This window comes from Schistocerca gregaria, chromosome 3 (genome assembly GCF_023897955.1).
Source record: "Schistocerca gregaria isolate iqSchGreg1 chromosome 3, iqSchGreg1.2, whole genome shotgun sequence".
Taxonomy (NCBI): Eukaryota; Metazoa; Arthropoda; class Insecta; order Orthoptera; family Acrididae; genus Schistocerca; species Schistocerca gregaria.
In genome coordinates, this window is record NC_064922.1 from 729,725,584 (window position 1) to 729,748,608 (window position 23,025).

The 23,025-nt window shown below is 42.0% G+C and overlaps 1 non-coding gene across 1 annotated transcript; it reads right to left on the bottom strand.

Annotated features, from left to right (window-relative positions):
- Positions 1 to 22,444: 22,444 nt before the first annotated feature.
- Positions 22,445 to 22,519, bottom strand: Trnal-caa (transfer RNA leucine (anticodon CAA)). The gene has a single exon. It is a non-coding gene; the product is annotated as a tRNA-Leu (tRNA).
- Positions 22,520 to 23,025: the final 506 nt, after the last annotated feature.

Sequence of the window (23,025 nt, forward strand, 5' to 3'; positions counted from 1 at the left end):
AGAGTAGAAATTGAACCTTAAGTCCTCAATTGTGTGTTAGATGCATTCCAAACTCTTTCCCTGCAGATTTTGCCCCTAGAGCTCCATTTATTTGCAGGAAAGTTATCCTTGATGTCTTTACCAATGTGCTATCGTCAGTGTTTAACACATGTTCCTTACTTCGCCGATTTTATGGAGTACCTCCTCATTTCCCGTCAGTTAACGGAATTTTCAACATCCTTCTACATCATCACTTCTCATATACTTCGATTCTCTTATTTTCCGATTGTCTTCTGTACGCATCCGTTTATACTAAAAAATGGTTCAAATGGTTCTGAGCACTATGGGACTCAACTTCTGAGGTAATTAGTCCTCTAGAACTCAGAACTAGTTAAACCTAACTAACCTAAGGACATCTCACACATCCACGCCCGAGGCAGGATTCGAACCTGCGATCCTAGCGTGCACGCGGTTCAAGACTGCAGCGCCTAGAACCGCACGGCCACTACGGCCGGGCTCCGTATATACTATTCACGTCTTAATCTTTAAATTGTTATTAAGTGAACTGTATCAGAATATTATGTACTGATATTTACAGAGTAAATGAAAGAGCAATCTGTCAAAGCTTGCGGGAGAGAGAGGCAGCGATGCGGGAGTTTCATGCCGTCCCGTGAAAGGGAGATAAATTGGGTCTGTCTTCCGATTCTTTGAATGGGATAGTAGCGATAAGCTGGGAACACTATTCATCACTATTCGTAAGTCTGCCTGACGAAGTTTTTCCCAAAATGGTGATAACTCAGTTCACCTGTGCACGGAATGACAAAAATACAGCAGGCCGGAGTGGCCAAGAGGCTTCTAGGCGCTACGTCTGGAACCGCTCGACCGCTACGGTCACAGGTTCGAATCCTGCCTCGGGCATGGATTTGTGTGTTGTTCTTAGCTACGTTTAAGTAGTTCTAGGTTCTAGGGGACTGATGACCACAGCAGTTGAGTCCTATAGTGCTCAGAGCCATTTGAACCATTTTCAACAAAAATACGACGATTTCACCCATCGGCATGGGCAATTTATCCTCCAGTCCACCGTCATAAAAAAACAGTATTTGTAAAAGAAATGGCACCATCACATAAAATATTCATTTAATAGTTACCGTACTGTTCTCTTAGGATCCACTAAACTGAAAAGTTATCACGTTGTTGTTGTCTTCACTCCTGAGACTGGTTTGATGCAGCTCTCCATGCTACTCTATCCTGTGCAAGCTTCTTCATCTCCCAGTACCTACTGCAACCTACATCCTTCTAAATCTGCTTAGTGTATTCATCTCTTGGTCTCCCTCTACGATTTTTACCCTCCACGCTGCCCTCCAATGCTAAATTTGTGATCCCTTGATGCCTCAAAACATGTCCTACTAACCGATCCCTTGTTCTAGTAAAGTTGTGCCACAAACTTCTCTTCTCCCCAATCCTATTCAATACCTCCTCATTAGTTACGTGATCTATCCACCTTATCTTCAGCATTCTTCTGTAGCACCACATTTCGAAAGCTTCTATTCTCTTCTTGTCCAAACTAGTTATCGTCCATGTTTCACTTCCATACATGGCTACACTCCAAACAAATACTTTCAGAAACAACTTCCTGATACACACATCTATATTCGATGTTAACAAATTTCTCTTCTTCAGAAACGCTTTCCTGGCCATTACCAGTCTACATTTTATATCCTCTCTACTTCGACCATCATCAGTTATTTTACTTCCTCAATAGCAAAACTTCTTTACTACTTTAAGTGTCTCATTTCCTAATCTAATTCCCTCAGCATCACCCGATTTAATTTGACTACATTCCATTATCCTCGTTTTGCTTTTCTTGATGTTCATCTTATATCCTCCTTTCAAGACACTGTCCATTCCGTCAACTGCTCTTCCAAGTCCTTTGCCGTCTCTGACAGATTTACAATGTCATCGGCGAACCTCAATGTTTTTACTTCTTCTCCATGAATTTTAATACCTACTCCAAATTTTTCTTTTGTTTCCTTTACTGCTTGCTCTATATAAAGATTGAATAACATCGGGGAGAGGCTGCTACCCTGTCTTACTCCCTTCCCAACCACTGCTTCCCTCTCATGTCCCTCGAGTTTTATAACTGCCATCTGGTTTCTGTACAAATTGTAAATAGCCTTTCGCTCCCAGTATTTTACCCCTGCCACTTTCCGAATTTGAAAGAGAGTATTCCAGTCGACATTGTCAAAAGCTTTCTCTAAGTCTACAAATGCTAGAAACGTAGGTTTGACTTTTCTTAATCTTTTTCCTAAGATAAGTCGTAAGGTCAGTATTGCCTCAGGTGTTCCAACATTTCTACGGAATCCAAACTGATCCTCCCCGAGGTCCGCATCTACCAGTTTTTCCATTCGTCTGTAAAGAATTCGCGTTAGTATTTTGCAGCTGTGACTTATTAAACTGATAGTTCGGTAATTTTCACATCTGTCAACACCTGCTTTCTTTGGGATTGGAATTATTATTTTCTTCTTGAAGTCTGAGGGTATTTCGCCTGCCTCATACATCTTGCTTACCAGCTGGTAGAGTTTTGTCATGACTGGCTCTCCCAAGGCCATCAGTAGTTCTAATGGAATGTTGTCTAATCCGGGCGCCTTGTTTCGACTCAGGTCCTTCAGTGCTCTGTCAAACTCTTCACGCAGTATCTTATCTCCCATTTCGTCTTCATCTACACTCTCTTCCATTTCCATAACATTGTCCTCAAGTACATCGCCCTTGTATAAACCTTCTATATACTCCTTCCACCTTTCTGCCTTCCCTTCTTTGCTTAGAACTGGGTTGCCATCTGAGCTCTTGATATTCATACACGTGGTTCTCTTCTCTCCAAAGGTCTCTTTAATTTTCCTGTAGGCAGTATCTATCTTACCCCTAGTGAGATAAGCTTCTACATCCTTACATTTGTCCTCTAGCCATCTCTGCTTAGCCATTTTGCACTTCCAGTTGATCTCATTTTTGAGACTTTTGTATTCCTTTTGCCTGCTTCATTTACTGCATTTTTATATATTCTTCTTTCATCAATTAAATTCAATATTTCTTCTGTTACCCAAGGATTTCTAGCAGCCCTCGTCTTTTCACCTCCTTTTTCCTCTGCTGCCTTCACTACTTCATCCCTCAGAGCTACCCATTCTTCTTCTACTGTGTTTCTTTCCCCCATTCCTGTCAATTTTTCCCTTATTCTCTCCTTGAAACTCTGTACAACCTCTGGTTCTTTTAGCTTATCCAGATCCCATGTCCTTAAATTCTCATCTTTTTGCAGTTTCTTCAGTTTTAACCTACAGGTCATAACCAATAGATTGTGGTCAGAGTCCACATCTGCCCGTGGAAATGTCCTACAATTTAAAACCTGCTTCCCAAATCTCTGTCTTACCATTATATAATCTATCTGATACTAAGTTATCACATAGTTACTAAATTATTATTACGCCCCATCTACTGATTTCTATTCGTAACTGAGTCATTAGGAGGTAAGTTGTATCAGAGTTATTGTTTTATATTTGATTGGTGACTAACTTGATAGCGTCTTTTCATGAGGTTAATAAACACTACAGATAAATATAACACAAATTTTAATCAGTATTAATACATTCTCGTTTACTATTTACAACACACTGCTAACACTGTGGTAAATTTCCGGTTCCGCGACTATAGAAATCATGTTGTTTAGAGGCGAAGAACTCGTTGAGTCATTTTCGGAATGCTCTACCGTTAGGAAAGTAAGTTCCTAGAATGTTGCTGGAAAGAGACGGGAGAAGGTGAAAATCTGAGGACGCAATATCATATGAACAGGGTGGTTGCGGAATGACTTCCCAACCCAACTCCTGTATAGTTTTTTTCGTCTATCTAGAAGAATGCGGGTGGGCCTTATCGTGGAATAGCATCACTTCACGCTGCCTTACTGATCGTTGTTCTTGGACATTTAAATTGTGGGCAATAGATGTCAGCAGTGATGTTTAAACGTCGGGAAAGCAATTAGTAGTACATCACACTGCCACTGTTCCAAAAGTCGCTCAGCAATATCTCTAGCGGATGCGCCCTCGTCTCTTGTATGGGGATTTGATTGCTTTTCGTTACGTTAGCATAAAGATAATATTCCTCGTTTTCAGTGACGATAAAGGAAGAGAATGATTTGTGTTGTTCACAAATTAGTTGATAATGGGCAAGCAGAGATGCATGAATGGTCACCCGCTGATTTGTGTGATTTTCTCTTACAGTATGCGGTACCAACATACCCTATGTTAGAAACTTCCTCATTGCTTGAAAATGTGGCACGATGGTGGAATGATAAAATTTCTTCAAGTTGAGTACACTGACGTGGATCACCGAGTGTTGATGCGTTTAAAAGATCTTTGTCAAAAGCAGAAGGCCCCCCTGAACGTGGAGAAACACGTTCCTCCTTAAAACGACAAAACCATTTTCCTGCAGCGCATTGTCCATTGCTATTATGACCATAATAGCGCAAATGTTTCTGGCTGTCTCCACTGCTGCTGCCATCTACTCAACTCAAACCGAAGAATATGTCGGAAATGTTACAGTTTCTCTACTTGACACTCCATTTTCTAGTGTCCACAGTTCCGCTCACTATCAATATGTAAACTTAATCAGCAACAGTGAATAAAAAATAAAAAATTAAAGTCTATAAATAAATTCGTAGCAAACGGCATATCTACCTCACCTCTGCCACAGAGTTGGTTTTCTCTCATAGTCACGTAATTCCAAACAGCTTTGCAGTGGATGATTAAAAGGTAATTGGCACACTGCTTTCATAGTTACTGTTGGTCTCTTGATGCATTTAATGCCCACAGACCAGTTAGTTCGGGTTTAACTTCATTTATGTATTTAGCATTTATGTACTTTGCATTTGTTAACGAGTACATTTCCGACTACTTTCTTGCGGTCTCAGATTAGTTCTTCAACGGAAATCATACGTATGAAGTAAATCAACATTACTACACGGTACGCTCATCTTTTATAAACCGTGTATTGTCATTAAATCAAGCGGTGGGGGGGGGGGGGAGTCGAAGAGCCGGCATCACACACCTACACACCGCGCCCTAGGTGGGTTTCTGACACAAACCTGTTCTCATTGCACAACCACTGCGATTGACGGTCAGCGCCGTGGCATTAATCTCTCGCTGTCCGACGTCACGCGCACGCGTGATTTATGTCAGCTGGGCACTGTGCAGTGACCATTGTTGATGTGGTGCAGTGCGATGGCCGACACTATACGCTTCTCACGTCCCAGGAATCCACACGTTCGACGCTCAATATCCTATGCTGCCTAGAACTCCTTCCATAATCAGAGCAGCAAAGAACATCAATCATCAACAGAGCCCGTTATCACAATGTTTTTAAACTGCTGGTTCCCAAAACTGTAGCAACTGGTTGAACTAAAGTTAAAGAGGTAGATTACCACCAATTACATAAAATATAGAAATCAATATTGTACGATGAGAAAGTGATCTGAATGAGATCTAAGGGCCCTGAGAAATTACAATCAGGGTGAAGCATCAAAAGCTTACCCTTATTTTACATACCTTTTCAGGAATGAGAAGATGAAGGTGTTTTTTTTTCTCGCCTACATCGGGTCATTAGGGTCATAGATGTAACATTCATTTTAGAAGTAAAACCCTGAGCAAAGAATTGGATTACATAAAGAAACGTTAAAAACTCTAATACAAGGCACAACTAGAAATACATTTCTGAGCACAAAAGTATTGCCAAAGCCTGAAGAACCGTGTTTCCGTTTATTTTCCTGAAGTTCTGATAACTAATTTTCACAAACTTCATTGGAAACGTCTGCATCTGAAACTGTAACTGTCCTGTACTGTTTCACAGCATCTGAACCAAATATACCCCTTATGTTGTGTTATTCTTGTTAATCATTGTGTGGTGAGTCGATTGCTTAGAAATGAGTCTTGAATGTATCTGAAAGTAAAGTGATGGCATTTTCCGAGCTATTAAGTTCATTCATAATTACTCAGGTGAATCGCCGAAATAAGGGGCCTAAATTAAACTTCCCCTGGAAAATTTAAGTTAGCAGTATAATAATCATATCTAGAACTCTAGAATTCGTATCCGAGTACAATATAGATAACTTTTGGGACGCTACAGGTGCTTCATTTAAAACCAAACAAAAGACGGAACAAAGAACAGATATTTGTCTTACACTCAAGTAGAAATTTTTTAAAAATCTCTACACTGCACGAAATTACAGAGAGTAAAATTGGAAAACTTTCGTATGAATTTACTATGTAAAATAAACCCCCCAACGCTGAACTAAAATCACATTGTCCACTTTTAATAATGTCATAGGAATGGTACCTCACAGAATTAACTTCCTAACAGTCTTTAAAATTGATAATATTCTTCTCGGGTATGCAGCCGGATCATAACGTCTTCATGACACAATATTTCCGCGGTCCAACTGGCCGCCATCTTCAGGTGAGAGTGCTGGTGCACGATCTCGCCGGAACTGACTTCCCAGCGCAAGCGGCGGCCCCTATATAGGCCGCAGAAGACCCACAACGCGTGCGCGAGAAGGTTCCTAACTGCCCCCTAGCGCAGTAGACATACCCCGCCGCCAGTGATGGAAACAGGCGAAATCGAGATATCGCTGTCAAAAATTAAAAAATAAAAATAAATAAAAATTTTATTCCGACGATAGAACCACAGACCGTGGTTTTTTAATGTCAGATAACACTGGGTCCCAAGTCTTACTTAAAAGAAAACCCTTGTCTCTATTAATAAGATTGTCAGATAACCGAATCTCTATGGATTCTTTTAAAATACAGTCCCAATAGCGAGATGCAGGGGCAACCATTTGTGTCTCGTCATATAGTATTCTGTGTCCCTCGGTGAGACAGTGTTCCGCCACTGCAGGCTTCTTAGGTTGAATCAGCCTTGTGTGCCGCTGATGCTCAACACATCGCTCCTGAATGGTCCGGATTGTCTGACCAATATAAGCCGATCCACAGTGGCAAGAGATCTTGTACACACCGGGCTTCCTCAAACCCAAGTCATCCTTAACAGAGCCAAGGAGCGCTCTAATCTTGGCTGGCGGACGAAAAATACTTTTGATGTGATATCTTTTCAGAATCCTTCCTATCTTCTAGGAAATGCTCCCAGCAAAAGGCAGAAAAGCTACCGATTTGCAGGTATCTTCTGGTGGTTCAGGCGAAGGTCCAAACTGGAAAGCACGACGGATCTGTTTATCTGTATAGCCATTGTGCTTGAACACAATCTTAAGATGGTCCAATTCTTGTGTCAAGCTTTCTCCATGTGAAATGGCATAAGCTCTTCTCGCCAACGTCCGCAGGACCCCCGTACGCTGGAACGATGGATGACAGCTAGAAGCATGTACGTAACGGTCCGTGTGCGTAGGCTTTCGATAAAACGCTGTGTCCCAATGTCCCATCATCCTTTCTGTACACCAAAACATCCAGAAACGGAAGCTTTCCATCACTTTCCACCTCCATGGTAAATTGTGCATTTTATTGATACGAAAACGGCCAACAATATCAAGAAGCGTGCCAGTTTCGCCTTAGTCAAGGAGCGCATTCTCTTCACTCGAAGACAACTGGATTTCATATCCAAGGATTTACTTTTCTTGCACTTGGAGTTATCGTCGCTGCTGTCGGATGCATCTTGGGAATGGGTGGATAGTTCTTCTTGGGCACTATCAGATTGGACGCATAGGAGCGCCGTCAACAAACAGTCTTCGAAGTTTCAACGGCTTTGTTCTCAACCCATGATATCTGATGACGACACCCGTCGACGGACAGTGATTAACCTCACGAGTAAAGAATTGGACGACGCCACGCTGGCAGTGTTGGAGAAAGGCCTGAATTTTGCCCCTACACCGAGGAATGTGCCTATCACCGAATTCATCTGCGCAGTCGAACAAGCAGTGTCCAGCTTTTCGCAGGATCAAGCTGAAGAGATTAGGCAAGAGGTCTCCCATACTTTGCGGCGGGCACCGCCTCCACTGAGTAACATCTCCTCTCTCGAAAGGGCAGCCGTTCGGTCCATTAGAAAAGACGAGGATCTGATAGTTCTACCAGCGGACAAAGGCAACGCAACTGTTCACCTGTCATGTGATGACTATCTGGGAAAGATGGATCTCTTACTTGAAGACTCAGCATACAGAACATTGCAGGACGACCCAACTGAACGGATAAAACGGAAGACGCTTTCACTGTTGAAGAAGAGTTCATTACCTGACGACGTTCTCAAAAAACTTTGTCCTGGTGCTAACGTGCCACCGAGATTATACCGTCTACCCAGATTCATAAGAAAGGGGTCCCGCTCCGTCCGATCGTGAGTAATTTGGGTGCTCCTACCTACAATCTAGCCAAGTATTTAGCATCTGTTCTTCGCCCTCACGTCGGTAAATGCGAACATCACATTTCCAATTCTATGGTGTTTATTCAGAGATTGAAGTCCTTGTCTCTTAGTCCCTGGGATTTGCTTGTGAGCTTTGATGTCGTGTCTTGATTTTTTAAAACCTTAGTTTTAATATCAGTGGCAACGCGAGACCTGCCTCTCTGGCTTCTTTCCCTTTCCTACAGTCAGACTGATCATCATCGAATTGATTCTCAGTTTTCTTCTCCATTCTTCTGCACATTGTCCTTGTCAGCTGCTTGGATGCAGGAGATGTCAAGCTCATTATGCGTTAATTTTCACAGGTATGCGCCCTTGCTATATTTGGAATTGTGTGGAGGATATTTGTGCGAAGCCTAATGGTCTGTTGCCAGTCCCGTAGACTCTTTACACCTACTTGAATTGTCGTTTGGTTACCAATTTTCTCGAACTTTTAGAAATTCCAATGGAATGTTATCTATCCCTTCTGATTGAATAGATATCAATTATTCCAGAGCTTTTTCAGATTCTGACTCTAATAGCGAATCCACCACGTCGTTTTTATCGACTCCAATTTCTTACTCTAACACGTCACACGACGAGTCTTCCTTCTCATGGAGGACTTTAATGTAATTTTTCCACCTATTTTTTCTCTCTTCTGATTTTAGTATTGGGATGTTACCACCGTTGCTTTTTATTCCACCCAAGGCTGTTATGATTTTTCTGTATGCTAAATCATTACTCCCAACCATCACTTCTTTTTCGCCTTCTCCACATCTTCCCTCCGGCTGTTTCGTTTTGGCTGCCGTGCAATTGCTATTTATCACGTACGTAAGGGATTTGTGTCTCTGTATTTCTATCTGTCGATAAATACTTTTGTACTTCTCTCTTCTGTCGATCAGTTGAAGCATTTCATTTGCTTCCAGAGATTTCTTCAGAGTTGCCTTCATTGCACCTGTATTTAATTTGATTGCTATTTTTACAGATGTCAAAAGCAATGCTCTAGGTGGTCCGGAAAAGCTTACATTATTGCCACACGTATTCAAGGTGTCGAATCTAAGAAGGACTTTGTAGATACCGCAATGTCGCACTGACATCATCGCAGAAAGTTCAAATTTTGGCACAGAAATAGAGCAGTTGAGCTACCTCCACTAACCTTCTCCACAACCCTCCTCCCACTCATATCACCACCCACCGCCACACGTCCCCTGGAGATGGCGGGATACGGTCCGTCTCTGTCTAGCTGCCAGAGACGAGGGTTAGGTTACTGTGGTTTATTTATTTTTGGTGGGAAAAAGTAATTCTTCTCTGGAGAAGAAGACAGGGTACTTAACTTGTTTGTTAATAGTTCAATTGGGCTACCTCCGGTAACGTAACTGCGTGACGTGTGTGTTCACCTCGACCTGTATTAATCGACTGAGATAATTGGCACTACATCTACCAGAGGGCACTATTGGTTGACCTTGATCCCAATGATATCCCCCATTCCCCAGTACCACACCTACCCTGGAAATGGTAAGAAATGGTCAACCTCTGTCCACCTTCCAGAGACGATGGTTAGGATAGTGAGGTAAACACTAGTATGAATATCAAGGTAATCGGTCTCATCAGATTAGGGTAGGATAGGGAAGAAAGTCGGCTCCACTCTTACAAAGTAAACTATCCGGGCATTTACCAAAAGCGGATTAAGGAAATCACGGATAACCTAAATAAGGATGGCCACACGCGGGTTTGAACCGGCGTCATCCAGAATGCGTGTCGTGTGTGCTAACAACTGCGCCACCTCTCCGAATGGGAATACATGGTGTGGAAGAATATAGCTTTAATCGAATAGTTATTTATAATAGACAGGAGTACCTTAGACTGTGTTAGTGTACTTAAACAGCCATGATAGTATTTTACACGCAACTGATTCGAATGGGACATCCTGTGATTTTAGAGAATAATTGTGAAGCGATATGCATGTAAATGAATAATTAGGAGCGATCCTTACTACAGTTTCCGACCAAAAGTAAATAAAACACACTAACCTAACCATCGTCTCTGGAAGGTGGACAGAGGTTGACCATTTCTCACCATTTCTAGGGTAGGTGCGCTACTGGGCGGCGGTGAACTACTGTTTGTGTATGAGAAATCGGTTGGAAATTTTCCTCATGTCAGTACGCTGTGTGAATGCTCTGAAAAGCTAATCATTTGCACATCACAGAATCTTGTTCCTGTCGGTTAAATTTCGGGCCTGTAGCACGTCATCTTCATGGTGTAGCAATTTTAATGGCCAGTAGTGTACGCGATAGACTAAGGTATGTTCAGGTCAACGACCAACTCCATCGCAGGTGTTCCCGCATACTTGCAGACAACTCAATCACCATCGAACATCCTACATCCCCAACAAATACAATGCGGCTGTACAGTACATCACGTCTCTATTTGCATCAAGTCTCTATTCTCTGTTACCCTTCTAACGCAACCTCGCATGCTGATCAAGTAAAATGTTGCCTATATACGTCCATATATTCGCTTAGATACACTTCCGGGGAAATAATTCACCTTTTAGCGATCTTTTTCTTCCAGTTCAAATGGAGTAAGCCAACCTATACAATCCTAGCGGCATGCATATGCTTTTGCTTCACAGATCAGTTACATAACACAAACAGATGTGGGCTCATGGGACAGCGACTACTTCAGATTATTCCTGGTTCTGTTTACAGCATCATGATGGTCGCATCCGTGTTTGGCGACATCGCGGTGAACGCACATTGGAAGCGTGTATTCGTCATCGCCATTGTGGCGTATCTCCCGGCGTGGTGGTATGGGGTGCAATTGGTTACATGTCTCTGTCACCTCTTATTCGCATTGACGGTACTTTGAACAGTAGACGTTACATTTCAGATGTGTTACGACCCGTGGCTCTACCCTTCATTCGATCCCTGCGAAACACTATATTTTTGCAGGATAATGCTCGACCGCATGTTGCAGGTCCTGTACAGGACTTTCTGGATACAGAAAATGTTCGACTGCTGCCCTGGCCAGCACATTCTCTAGATCTCTCACCAATTGAAAATGTATGGTCAATGGTGGCCGAGCAAGTGGCTCGTGACAATATATCAGTAAGTACTCATGATGAAGTGTGGTATCTTTGGTGAAACTGCATGGGTAGCTGTACATGTACAGGCCATCCAAACTCTGACTCAATGCCCAGGCGTATCAAGGCCGTTATTACGGCCAGAGGTGGTAGTTCTGGGTACTGATTTCTCAGGATCTATGCACCCAGATTGCATGAAAATATAATCACATGCCAGTTCTAGTGTAATATATTTGTCCAATGAATACCCGTTTATCATCTGCATTTCTTCTTGGTGTAGATATTTTAATGGCCAGTAGTGTATTAATAGGATTATAAATTCTGCACACTGTCTACGGCAGCGTTAACTCCCGTAAAATGTCTATAGAAGCTCAAGTATAATGCACATATCTGGTTCGGATTCATTTTCTGGAATCTTAAAGAAAACGACACAAGCACTAGAAGCAGACAGGTCGGTGAGCTAAAGAGAAGAGTATGTAAGGTTCAAAATAATTTAAATGGATTTTTAAGGGGTTTGTGACGACTTTGTTTTCTTTTCTTTTTTCTAATCTGTAGGACTGTATTTTGAACTCCACTGTCTCTTGAAACACTTGGCCTAATGGTACAACGCGCGCGGTTTTTGAAACTCGTAACCGCTTTCACCTACAAGAACAGTTGCGTCCTCGCCTGATAGAAGCCGTGCGCCCTAGCAGAAACAGCGCAGTCGAGATGGCTGTCGTCCTGCGTGCTCTCTCAGTACGAAGAAAGCTTTGCACTGCCGTAAATACAAGACACTGTTACGTGAATCATGCAGCGTGACGGTGTTGCTTCTGGAGCGCGACCACCTTAGCTTTAACGACAACGGCTATGTACGACGTACTCCATACTTGCTCCTTAAGGAATTCTGCAGTATAATGATATCAAAGGTCTCCACTGGATTTATGAGTCAAACTTCTAGATACGATAGCAAAGCGATATCATTTCTCCAGAAGTCCGTAAACATATGAGTTTACTGCGTGTTCTTGCAAAACGGGAACGGCTGTGGAACAGCATAACGGTATACATTACAGAGTCGATTCTGTGTTACATAACGTGACAATGTTCCTGACAGCGTTGATACATTTTGAATATGTCACGCTAAATTTATAATCCATCCACGTCTTATTGTCTGTACTTGATATCAGAGCTCTCCAAAGAATTTGTAAATGACACCGGGTAAAATACGTTCAATAAGTCACAAGTTTTCGCGGTAAAATTGACGAATAACGTAAAATTTCCACATAACGAAGGTCGAGGCTTACACATTTCTGCTCGTGTCGGAGATATATGTAGCACTTTTAAATTAGCAAATGTTCAATGTTCCAGGTAAATCGGAGAATTTCCGTGTCAAATCCGTGGTGGACTTCTCGACCTGCCTGATGATGGTGAACTCCGCATTCGCGGAATAGGGAGCTCTCCTCCTGCAAGGTAGTTACTTAAATAAAGATGTGAGTGCTCCTACGACGCAGCCTACACTTTGGACGTCGCAACGGAAGGTCACAGTGGTAAGGGATGCGATTTGCGAGTTGCGGTGGTAATCAGGCATTTTTCGTTGTGGGACGTAGCAGACAAGAACAAGCTTTTTTTACCGAGTGAGACAATACTTAGAGGACATACTGCTGTACAGAATTTTGACGTTAGTTTAGCGATATCAAAGCATTTATATTCTCAGTCACTAGGAGTGCTTTGCGCGATATACATTTAGTAAGGGTTATCTTCAGACAAGATCGTTGCCATTGTTCACATAGTCGGCAAGTGTCGATTAGAAGAAAACATTTTCTTTCGCGTTCACGAATTTCTTTGAAGCCAGAGCGCTGAAGTGTTGGTGGGACATTCTAGATATCAATTTTCTTTATGAGGTGCTATTTACCTTCGATAGATATTACATCTCTCTCTCTCTCTCTCTCCCTCTCTCTCTCTCTCTCTCTCTCTCACTCTCTCTCTCCGCTGAAATAGCTTTTAGCATTAACGGGAGATTGCTCTGGAAATAGCCCTATTATTTGAGACGTTGAAAGTTTTGAAAACGGGAAGGTTGGAAAGCTGTATCTCTGTCTGTGAAAACGATCTACGGAAATCCTTATTTGCGAACGGAGACTACACCTCCCCTCCCCCCCCCCCCCCCACCCCACACACACACATACACATAGGTGTTGCGAAAGTACGCTACCGTTCTATGTCAGGGACAGCTTTTCTTCGCCCTCGTCCATCTATATATATGAGGCCGAGTGCATATTTGTGTCTGGATCCCGCAGAATGGTCCACGTCACTCTTGCGAAATCATAACAGACTCCTCTCGCCGCCTCATGAGGCAGTTTGAGGCCACCACGCTCGTCGGCCGCCGAAGCGGATCCGGGCCAGGCACTGTGCAGTTTTTTGCGCACGATCTGTTTAGGATTTTTTAATGAACTCCGTCACAGAATTGATGTACGCTAGGTTAAACAGCAATACAGCTTTCGGATCCGTAAATTTTTTTGAAACAGGCATTGTGAACATCTCGCTTGTGATACTAAATCCAACGAACGACAGACCATAAAGATATGGGTGTGAAAATATCAGCAGTGAGGTGCGTCAAAGGCTTGCTTTGACCACACCCGTCAAACGGCCACAGAGAAATTCTTCTGGAAGACCTTAACACGAAATAACGCTCGTTTAACGCGTAATACTAAATCTGATGAATGAGAATACGCGCAGGGAGCCATATTTCAGAGCTAAAAGCTTACGGTAGGTATGTGGATGAGGGAGGGATTAAGGTATCAGCAGTGAGTGTCTTTGATCAGCCTAATATTTTTCCTATATGAGTCTGATTTTACTTAACCGAGGACCACTTTCAGACAGTGTCGGCACGTTCAGAACGTTTGAGAGCACACTGCTGTTGACAGTTCAGATCTTCATCCGTGACTAATAGTAAGATATTTCGCTAATGTTCTAAGGGGGAGGGGGGGGCGGGAGGGGGCACTCTTTCACAGAAATTTGTTTAACCGCTTGCAGGAAGCTTTCAGTAACTGAGTCTTTTGTTGGGGTGGACTTTCAGAGTTATTTGTTAATTGGATTGCATCAAACTTTCTATACATGAGTCTTTCGTACATCTGTGACTGATTTCTACAAACCTGGAACAGAAGTCTTTTGCTCGATTGTCAGGTGGTGTGATAAGTGACGTTACATCTTTTTTGGCGGGTCTGCAGTAAGATAAGCCTCTGTCTGTTTGGCAGGTCTGAAATTTCCATAAGCCTCTTCTTTTTCCGTGAAGTAATCTGCGATTCTACACATTTCCTGCCTTTATTTCGTTGAGAGAACTTCGACTGTGACGTGTCGTTTGCATCGAGGTAGTGAACCACCGCCCTCATCTCGTGGTCGTGCGGTAGCGTTCTCGTTTCCCACGCCCGGGTTCCCGGGTTCGATTCCCGGCGTGGTCAGGGATTTTCTCTGCCTCGTGATGGTTGGGTTTTGTGTGATGTCATTAGGTCAGTTAGGTTTAAGTAATTCTAAGTTCTACGGGACTGATGACCACAGATGTTAAGTCCCATAGTGATCGGGGCCATTTGAACCATTTTTGTGGTGAACCACCATTGGCGTCTGCTGCTTCTCTAGACATGAGGAATGCATATGATTATGAGTAGAGTAAGTGGTGGTGATGTGTACCCCCAGCTCGTTTCCCAATAACATATTGTACACTAATAAAGTAATATTACCTTAATTTCTATAGTTATACTGAAATGACAGTTAACTAAGACATTATATTAATTAAATTCCTGAAAATGTCGGAATATGTTCATTATTCCCAAAGTTGATAAATTTGACTGCGAACAAGATGTGCAGTTTATATGGCCTCCATGGTGTTTCAAATATGTACCCTCAGTATATGTTAAGGTATTTTTGCTGCAAGATAACGAAGAATTGCTTTTTAATTAAAATACGTATTTATTATGAAATATAAAACCATAAACGTACATAGCAGCACAGTACTAGCAACATAAGTCACAGGCATAGTACTCTTTCCAAGCCCCCGCGCATTCGTTGTGAGCCCATAAAAAGCACATTAGGCATTGCACCCATAATTCACCACGAACATCATTAGAGAACTTGCCGTTACAGAATAGGCAAAGATAATTGTCTTTATCTGACTGGAATTCACCAACCGGAAGGTCATATGCAGAATCACCAGAACCTGTTGAGACCCCCATGACGCCATCGCCAACACAATACGAGTTATCACACTCCATTTCGTCTTGCTTAATCAAAGATTTCTTTAACTGTAGGCTATTTTTACTAACGCCTCTTCCACGACCAGATGCACCACGCCCTCTATTATTTGGGTTTTGGTTCCAGAACAAGATGGCTGTGATATATTATATGTCAAGTTGCTTTTCATAGGTGTTAATTTCTCTCGCCTGAGTGCACGCCCACGAAGATTAGCTGCAGCTTTTACCTCTCCTATGTAAGTTTCTAATTCGTTTTTATATGGAGATCCTGAAATTAATTGATGAACGGAGAAAATACAAAAATGCAGTAAATGAAGCAGGCAGAAAGGAATACAAACGTCTCAAAAATGAGATCGTCAGGAAGTGCAAAATGACTAAGCAGGCATGGTTAAAGGACAAATGTAAGGATGTAGAGGCTTACCTCACTAGGGGTAAGATAGATACTGCCGACAGGAAAATTAAAGAGACCTTTGGAGAAAAGAGAACCACTTGTATGAATATCAAGAGACAGATGGAAACCCAGTTCTAAGTAAAGAAGGGAAAGCAGAAACGTGGAAGGAGTATATAGAGGGACTATACAAGGGCGATGTTTATGGGGACAATAATATGGAACTGGAAGAGGATGTAGATGAAGATGAAATGGGTGATATGATACTGCGTGAAGAATTTGATAGAGCACTGAAAGACCTAAGTCGAAACAAGGCCCCGGGAGTAGGCAATATTCCATTAGAACCACTGACAGCCTTGGGAGAGCCAGTCATGACAAAACTCTACAATCTGGTGAGCAAAATGTATGAGACAGGCGAAATACCCTCAGACTTCAAGAAGAATATAATAATTCCAATCCCAAAGAAAGCAGATGTTGACAGATGTGAAAATTACGGAACTATCAGTGTAATAAGTCACAGCCGCAAAATACTAACGCCAATTCTTTACAGACGACTGGAAAAACTGGTAGAAGCCGAACTCGGGGAACATCAGTTTGGATTCCGTAGAAATATGGGAACACGTGAGACAATACTGACCCTACGACTTATCTTAGAATCTAGATTAAGAAAAGGCAAACCTACGTTTCTAGCATTTGTAGACTTGGAGAAAGCTTTAGACAATGTTGACTGGAATAATCTCTTTCAAATTCTGAAGGTCGCAGGGGCAAAGTACAAAGAGCGAGAGGCTATTTACAATTTGTACAGAGACCAGATGGCAGTTATAAGAGTCGAGGGACACGAAAGGGAAGCAGTGGTTGGTAAGGGAGTGGGACAGGGTTGTAGCCTCTCCCCGATGTTATTCAATCTGAATATTGAGCAAGCAATAAATGCAACAAAAGAAAAATTCGGAGTAGATATTAAAATCCATAGAGAAGAAATAAAAACTTTAAGGCTCGCCGATGACATTGCAATTCTCTCAGAGACAGCAAAGGACTTGGAAGAGCAGTTGAACGGAATGTACGGTGTCTTGAAGGGAGGATATAAGATGAACACCAACAAAAGCAGAACGAGGATAATGGAATGTAGTGGAATTAAGTCAGGCGATGCTGAGGGAATTAGAATAGGAAATGAAACACTTAAAGTAGTAAAGGAGTTTTGTTATTTGGGGAGCAAAGTAACTGATGATGGTCGAAGTACAGAGGATATAAAATGTAGACTGGCAATGGCAAGGAAAGCATTTCTGAAGAAGAAAAATTTGTTAATATCGAGCAGAGATATAAATGTCAAGAAGTCGTTTCTGAAAGTATGGAAGTGATACATGGACGATAAATAGTTTGGACAAGAAGAGAATAGAAGCCTTTAAAATGTGGTGCTACAGAAGAATGCTGAAGATTATATGGGTAGATCACGTAAGTAACGATGAGTATTGAATAGTATTGGGGACAAGAGAAGTTGGTGTCACGACTTGACAAGAAGAAGAGATCGGTTGGTAGAACATGATCTGAGGCATCAAGGGATCACCAATTTAGTATTGGAGGGCAGCGTGGAGGGTAAAAATCGTAGAGGGAGATCAAGAGAAGAATACAATAAACAGATTCAGAAGGATTTAGGCTGCAGTACGTATTGGGAGGTTAAGAAGCTTGCACAAGGTAGAGCAGCATGGAGAGCTGCATCAAACCAGTCTCAGGACTGAAGACCACAACAACAACATGGAGATCCTGTCAGAAGACTAGCAACACAGGGTTTTCGCCCACTAGACGATGTTTTCATCTTCTCAGGTATGGTATGGATAACCATTGGACACACACTAAATGCAATTTTAATAGTCTCATGGACATCAGTTTCAATAGCTTCAAGGTCCTCTTCAGTCTGAACTCTCTTTTCGGGTTCCTGTTGTTTCGTTTGGTCGGCAGACGCAGGAATCGGGACTTCATCCCCCTCGATGAATTCATCATCTTGAAATATATTTCTCTCTACGTGATAAATACCTGTTACCATAAACCCATTTAAAGCATAGGGTCCAATAAGTTTGCTTTCATGGAGCGTGGAACATCCACTGACGAATATTCTCGCTTTAGTGAGTCTTAAGTGCACCCATAAAAGTACGATCCAGGGGTTGCGGTTTCTGTGTTGTGTGCGAAGGCAGTGACAAAATGCTGATCAAGGTTTTCACATCAATAATCCTTATAAGGGGGAAGTGACTGTCAAGGATGGGTAGAATAGGCGAAGTCTCTTTTGAATTTGTTTTTTCAACAAAGTGTTTGAACCAGTCGGTGAATATGCTTGAACCCAACCAGATGGGTGGACTCTCCCAACTGACCTAGGAGGGCCGGCCGCGGTGGCCGTGCGTTTCTGGCGCTGCAGTCCGGAACCGCAGGACTGCTACGGTCGCAGGTTCGAAACCTGCCTCGGGCATGGGTGTGTGCGATGTCCTTAGGTTAGTTAGGTTTAAGTAGTTATACGTTCAATGGGACTTATGACCTAAGATGTTGAGTCCCATAGTGCTCAGAGCCATTTGAACCTTTTTTTTTTTTTTTTTGACCCAGGAGGAGCACCATTCATAAGAACGTCTGCCATATTCATTCTCGGGAATATGAACATTGAGGGAACATTAGAACCTCCCACACTCATTGAACAGATGACCGTTACTATAGACTGTATTATTATTGGGTTTCGATTGCTCTGTTTATAAAATATTTGTCATAAGAGAGAGGAACAGCCATAGAGATGTTAAGCATCACAGCGCAAATGTTAGGAAAAGAAATATTTCTGTAATGTGCGTCTGCGCAAAGATGCAAGTCCAGCATTAATTGCTTCAGATAAACACTATGACCCGCCAAGAGCAGATATGCAAATAATTGCAGCAGCCCTCGATACTAATAAGATACGAAACATATGTATCATAAAAATTTTGTCTTTTGTTATGAATAGTTCTAGACACTTGATTACCTCTTACTGTTTCGATGGTGACGTGTTCAGAAGTGCAGGGTAACATCGCTACAAGTGTTATATAACATTTGTGTACCATTAATGTAAATTTTCAAACGAACGCTTCGATAAACAGTGCGACCCCATAAAATATTCACGCGCACGCTAGGAGAATTAATTTTGAGAAAATATAGGACATACAACAAAGGACATTGCCGTAGCACGGAATGTGCGTAAGAAGCGCAAAATGTAAGTTTTATATTCCATGGTTATTTGTTCATGCATCGTGGTATGGATTATTTCAGAATATACTGATGTATTATAAATAAATCCCTTTTTTATTCTTTTCTTTGAGTAACCTCAGTGTTTTTCCGTTGTATGCAAACCGTGTTACACGGCAGCTCTTTACAGCGGTGTCTTGGTTGTTTTCGGGAGGCTAGTAATATTTTCAGTCGCAGATTTGATAACCATTACCATAACCCACTTCCCTTCAATCATTTCCCTTTCAATATTCAGTTAGGTCCTTAGGCATTTGTATCGAAAATCAGATTTCGTGAAGGTAATCCGGGTTAAAAGATGTGTTCAAACCACCTTCGCGTAATCAAATACTATTTCTCCTGGACATATTCGAGAGCAGACGCAACGCAGTTTCGAAAATCTTCTCTCTCTCTCTCCAACCTGCACCAAAATCGGTAAAGGAATTACCGTGAGTGATATATATGGCCGCCGAACAGGGACGTGAATGAAAATTTATGTGTTTTCTTTTTGTGCTTTATGCAACCATGTGGTGGAAATATGGTACCACATGCGAGAAAAAAAACAGCAAACAAAAGACGTATTTCCGACGACGCAGTTCAAATCCACGTCTGAAGGCAATAGCATCTCGCAAGACAGCGGATGTGAGTACGACTTTCAAATACATGTGAAGCCTTGCGTATCGAGTATTGACTCGGCTACCGGGAGTTTACTCTCATTACTTCAGTTCTAGTCCTATCCCAATCTTATTCCCAAAAACTCAGTTTTTTTGTAGTTCTAAAAGCATTTCTATCATTATTTCGCTTCAATAGTTAGACATTTTACTTCTGAGTTTGTCATTGTTTTTATCGTTAGGAGGGAAAAGTGGATGCTATCCGAGTCAATTTCAGTGCAGTTTAAGTAACCTTCATTTTTTTTTTTCATCTGGTTTCCATATTGGCATTTTAGCCTGCCAGTATTTCAACTGTTAAATATGTGTGGTCAACATCTGACAATCAGGACGCGAAAGCATTGGCGCGCCTAATAAGTGACTATCGTAATTCTAAAATACCTTCTTTTGCCCGTGTCGTTGTAATTCCGAAGAAGCTAGGATGGCTGATGAAAATCAGAGGCAGCTTAGACGTCGAACAGATGTTAATAGACTCAAAACCCGGGCTGAAGAGCCACCTGACGACGAAATGCTGCGAGATGTACCGGCTTAACGGTCCACGTCATAGGCGCGAGGACACAGGCTATCCGATGTTACGCAAGTGTTCGCCGATATGAAAACTACTCTCGAAACAATTCGGAACTGAAATAGGCAATGTGGCAAATAAAAGTGGCAAACTTGAAACTCACATGGGTAATCTATCAGATAAAAGTGATAATCCTGAAATCAAAATTGGTGTCTTAAAACATACCCTTGGAAGCCAGATAAATAATGTTGACACGAACATGACAAATATTGAAACTGGTATCCGTGAGACAGAACAGTGATTAGCCTCTCACATAAGTAACCTTTACAGTGCGAGTGATTCGCAAACCCAGATAGCTGATCCGGATGCCAAGTTACAAGAATAAAATTATAGAGTTGGCAATAAAGTGAACAGTCTAGAATTCCGAATAGAGGATACAAAAGTTTGTATGGGTAATATAAGCTCTGTTATTAGTGATATACAAAGCCAAATTAAAAATGCAAATGATAACATGGAAGAAAAAATTAAAACTATCGCCACTGAGTACGCGAACAAGCTGGGCGCAAATTTAAGTGCTAGAATAGAGTGTCATTTCCATGATTGAATCCTCTGATACCAACGTTGGTAAGAAGTTTCCAGACTTGCAAGCACAGTTTGAAGCATGTAAATCCACCGCGGACGACTCCTTGAAACATTGTAGTGAATTGTCAAGGAAAGTAATGCAACTGACAGAAGGCGTAAATAATATAGGGGAAGCGAGTTGAAAATATTGCCCAAAGTCAGTCAGATATCCATATTAGCTAAAAGAGAAATGAAGTCACTGCAGTTATACGTTCCGCAATTGACAGAGAATTTCAGGAACGGATCAACTCAAAAGAACACTACATAGAGATCAAAGTACAATCAGAACTTAAGACACTATTAAATCTGTCACGGTTGAGATTTCACCGCTCCTGGAACATCTGGTCACACTCTGTCTAGTGAACTTGGAGAAATTAGGAGGGCCTTTAGTCATAATCTTCCTGAGTGGAAGCAACAATTACGTAACGATATTGATCAGTAAAAGAGAAACGTGAACGAATTCCAGACCAACAATCAAACTGACTATCAGCATTCTTTACAGACTGAACCAGATTATCGCCACTATCCATAGTGTAGTGTACAACAATGCACACCAGCAAATAGTACACGTGACGAAAATGTAACATCACGTGGTCACAATGATCAGTTGTCGTTAATCGAATTAATGAGGTATGAAAGAGTTTTAAAACATCGTGTTTTCCAGCCGTTCATACCGGAAAATCGGAACATACAGCCCATGGTTTTTTTAAGTCTTTCTCGGGTGCTTTCCCTGAGACTTGGAATGACAAACCGTGGATTAAGTTCAAGTTAGGATATGTCCAAGGAGAAGGGTCAATCTGGGGTACAGACATCACAGATAAATGCCACCCATATGCTGATTTCGAGGAACTTACTAAGTTTTGGAGCTCTGGTATCCAGCAAAGTCTCCGATAGGATTTGCGTCTCTTTGAAACGTTTTTACGCAAAGTCAATATTTGGATACACCCACATCCACGAAAGATGTCATTATGATTATAAAATGCAAACCTTCCGTGTCCGTCAGAGAAAAACTGGCTAATGTAAATGACGTCGACCAAGAGGTTTTTATTTCAATGCTTGGTAACCTAGATATGACACATGAGGACATGCGTGCGAGTGTGCGGAACTGTTACAGTAATGCACCACCCGCTCCGCAACAGCAGGATGCAGAAGGTAGCTATGGAATGTCATTACCAACCTATCACCTGTCAGTCTAACGTGCACCAGTGTAATATCAAAAACAATTTTAATCGACGTAATGGGAAGCCACAGAATAAATATCAGAACCAAAACAGATATAAACCCGAATGAGATTTTCACTCTGCAGCGGAGTGTGCATTGATATGAAACTTCCTGGCAGATTAAAACTGTGTGCCCGACCGAGACTCGAACTCGGGACCTTTGCCTTTTGCGGGCAAGTGCTCTACCAACTGAGCTACCGAAGCACGACTCACGTCCGGTACTCACAGCTAGAGCACTTGCCCGCGAAAGGCAAAGGTCCCGAGTCAAGTGCTCTACCAACTGAGCTACCGAAGCACGACTCACGTCCGGTACTCACAGCTTTACTTCTTCCAAGAAGTAAAGCTGTGAGTACCGGACGTGAGTCGTGCTTCGGTAGCTCAGTTGGTAGAGCACTTGCCCGCGAAAGGCAAAGGTCCCGAGTTCGAGTCTCGGTCGGGCACACAGTTTTAATCTGCCAGGAAGTTTCAGATATAATCCCATTTACCAGACTACGAAACAAATGTATGGCAATTCACCATTAAATTATAACGGTAATTACCAGTACAACAATAACAGAAAGTGTATTTGAAATCGCAATGGGGAAAGGTGACGGAATAACTGCAACGGACAACAGCAGTATAATCAGCAATATAACTTAACTCCATCAACACAAATGAATTGTTTTGCTCAACGACAGAATACGACATTTCCTCATCAATCACATCAACACT